This window comes from Cnephaeus nilssonii (assembly GCF_951640355.1).
Source record: "Cnephaeus nilssonii genome assembly, chromosome: 22".
NCBI lineage: Eukaryota > Metazoa > Chordata > Mammalia > Chiroptera > Vespertilionidae > Cnephaeus > Cnephaeus nilssonii.
The window spans coordinates 21,865,641-21,869,259 of NC_137093.1; the positions used below are offsets into that span (position 1 = coordinate 21,865,641).

Below are 3,619 nucleotides of genomic sequence, written 5' to 3' on the forward strand. Positions count from 1 at the left end.
TCCCTCTCCCTTCCTCACTGTAAAAAATCAATAAAATATATTTTTTTAAAAAAGAAAAACTATTTATGCCTAAGAAATTGTGTGGATCAGTATGATTCCAATTACATGAAAAAGAAAAATGCACACAGAAAAAACTGGGGGGGGGGAAATATACCAGAATGTTACATAAGAGTGGTTGTTTTGAGAGCATGGCATTGTGGGAAATTTTGCTTCTTTCCTGGGTCTGTTTTCTAGGTTTTCTACAGAAGGCGCGTGGCGAAGCAGCGAGGCACTCCCTCGCTCTGCCATGTGCTGTCGGGTGATGTCTCAGAGCCTGCCTTCCTCCATGGATTAGCTCAGAGGCCAAGCATGAGGACTAAATGAGATGATGTACATCAAGTACCTACTGAGGTGGCTGACAGAGCATAGTAAGTCTAATGTATTTATTATTACTGTTTTTAAAAAAAATTTAAATCCTCACCCGAGGATATGTTTATTAATTTTTAGAGAGGGAGGAAGGGAGATGGGGAGAGAGAAGGAGAGCAAGGAAGAGGGAGGGAGAGGGAGAAGTGGGAGAGAGAGGAAGCGAGAGGGAGAGAGAAACATCGATTGGTTGCCTCCCATATGCGCCCCGACCAGGGATCAAACCCCCAACCTGACCCAGAATGCACCTACAACCTTTCGGTGTATAGGACACTCAAAGCAACTGAGCCACCCGGCCAGGGCTAATGTATTATTTTTATAGACACAAAGTTTTTCTTGTTGTTTTCTTTTTTTTAGTCTTCTGTCACTAAGGTTCTTGGGGTGGGACATAATGTTGGGACCCTTACATTCCTCACCCATTAGACAGGATTGGGTACGCTAAGGTTCACCAGTCTGGTCACGTGGGCAATGAACCCCTGGCCCTGTACAGATTGGGTCATAGCTTCAAGCTCCTGAGAGCTGCCAAGGAGCTGGGCCCAAGCCAGGAGCACAGTGGTTATGTGCTTTCCTTAACATGTAGACAGTCCCTCATACGTGGGGGAGGGGAGAAAGCGCAGGAGAAGAGGGAGCCTAATCCTAATGGAAAAATAGGAGGCTGCACACAAACTGTGACTAAGTGCCTGTCAGACTACAGCAAGTCCTTGGTTAACATCGTCTATAGCAGTGGTTCTCAACCTTCCTAATGCCGGACCCTTTAATACAGTTCCTCATGTTGTGGTGACCCCAACCATAAAATTATTTTCGTTGCTACTTCATAACTGTAATTTTGCTACTGTTAATGAATCGTAATGTAAACATCTGTGTTTTCCGATGGTCTTAGGCGACCCCTGTGAAAGGGTCGTTTGACCCCCAAAGGGGTCGCGACCCACAGGTTGAGAACCGCCGGTCTGTAGGTTATTGGAACTGGGGCAAAATGACATATAATAAAACCAATTTTCCCACAGGCTAATTGATAAAAACAAGAGTTAAGTTCCTATGGCATCTCATCAATGTTACAATGAAACGACATTAAACAAAACGATGTTATTTGAGGACCTGCTGGATCTCAAACTTTCACTTCTCCCCAGGGGCCGCTCAGGATAAGATCCCTTCCTTGAGACCACCCCCTCAGCAATGTTATATGTTGGTTTCTGTTTACAACATATGATCCCCTATACTTTGCAGTTTTTCTCGTTCTTTCTTATTCACCTACTCCACCTATATTGTCTACTATAATTCATCAATGAAAACACATTATGAAGTATGTATTAGGTGCTTACGTTGGCAAATGCCACTGAGAATCAAAGAAAAGGCTGTGTGTAACAGAAAAAGCTTTGGATCGGACAAAGTAGTCCTTGGTTCTTTTTAGTTCTGATACTACCTCATTTGCCAAGTTCCTTACCCTCCTTAGGCCTCAGTTTCCTTATCTGTAAATTGGGAGTAATAATAGTAACATACCTACTTCCTAGGGTTGCCGAAAGGTTTAAATTAAGGTTAAATGAAACATTTACCCTTCTGATACCTCAATTTAGTCATCATGACACTGTCATTAGTATTAAATGAGAAAATATTAATAAAAGCATCTGGGAACAAATAGCATATAAACGAGTTTACTGTTTTGTCCTTAAGCAGCTTACAGTCCAGTTAGGAAAACAACAGCGATATAGGTGGGACGATTAGGAGACAAGAGGTTGGTGATCATCAAGATCACATGAAAAGCAAAAGGAAAACATGTTGCTTGAGCACCCACTAGGGCCAAGTCCTTCCTAAGTGGTCTCCTCTAATAAAACAGCACCCCTGTGAGATCCTTTAGTATCCCCCAATGCCCAGGTTAGACCATCAGGAAGGGTCACAGCCACTATTTTAATAAGAAGAGACAGGACTCAGACTCTCCTTTACTTCAGTATTCCCACGGGACCTGCTCAAAATCGGTCTTCTCTGGATCAGGCCAAGTTCATGGGGAACTATGAAAGAGCACGAGATTCCAAAGAGTATTGTTCAAGGGTGAGGCGCCATAAATACCAACTGCTGACGGGGCCCTGAAGGATTCTGCCTCTAGGGTGGGAGGAGCTGGGCAGCCAGGTCTAATGACCACAACCTAGCTGCGTGCTGTTTTCAATCTCACCTTCACGGGGAGAAAAAGAAATGTAGAGACGGGGCAGGAGTTGTCAGGGGTCGCTAGGCTCCTGAATTTGAACTCAGATCCAACTCCAAAGCAATTATTTGTAAATGAAACACAAGACCCAGAGAGTCCCCGACTCACAGAACAGCAAAGAAAAGCTGAGAACGCAAGGCTGCCCACGCGGCTAAGTTAGAGTCCAATTTCGAACAAGCTTTTCTTTACTGATAGCACTAACTCCAGCTGCCTTTTTTGACAGCTGAGTGTCTGGCACGGCACTAAAACTTCCATTATACAGTATCCTCTGTGAAACGAGCTAATCACGCCATTTCACAGCGGAGGAAACTGAGGCTCAGAGAGGTGAAGAACTCACCCAAGGTCACACAGCGAGAAAAAATAGGATTCGAACTCGGGTTCCAGTGACTCCTAAGACCTGGCGTCTTTCCTTGGCATCAACCACAATAACAAATATTTTTCATCCCAGCGTTAGTACGTTTATAAAGGCCCCACAAATGAAAAGCGATAAGCCAGCCGCTAGCACCTGCCCCTCCGACGAGAGAGGCGGGGACCCTGCCCCAGGGCTAACCTCCCTTAAAGCCCCCGGCCCCACCACCCTGATCCCACGATCCTGATCCCACTCGCTACTCGCAGGCCGCAGACCTTTATCCGCTCGAGGCCCCCGCGCTCGGGATCGGAGCCGCAGCTACTGTCGCCTCAGCCCAATACCCCTGAGCTTTGCCGGACCCGGGGCAGCGATCGAGACTCCACCACCATCTTGCCCCGGGGTGTTCTTTCTTCGAGCTCCGTCGGGAAACAACTATCCAGTTCCGGCCAACGACAGTTCCGGAGAGCTTCTGCACCCGGGAATGACAACCTCCCTGAATCTCTTTCTCCTCTCTGGAGGCTGAAAAAATGGAGCATTCAGGAACGGGATCAATGCCGGACCCAGCAGAGGGGAGATGCAACCTATTCCAGCCGGGCATGTTGGAAGGAATGCGGCCAATGTCTAGGAGTACAGCGGATCCTTTAAGAAAGCGCCCTCTGCGGGGCGGAAGTGAG

The 3,619-nt window shown here is 46.6% G+C and overlaps 1 protein-coding gene across 1 annotated transcript in view; it reads right to left on the reverse strand.

The window, feature by feature from the left end:
• The window catches only part of UBE3B (ubiquitin protein ligase E3B), a 35,371-nt gene extending 31,890 nt beyond the window's left edge, over positions 1-3,481 (reverse strand). The window contains exon 1 of the mRNA XM_079762891.1: positions 3,221-3,481. The gene's annotated coding sequence lies outside the window, so the exon portion shown is untranslated. The remainder of the gene's footprint in view (positions 1-3,220) is intronic.
• Between the last annotated feature and the right edge of the window lie 138 nt (positions 3,482-3,619).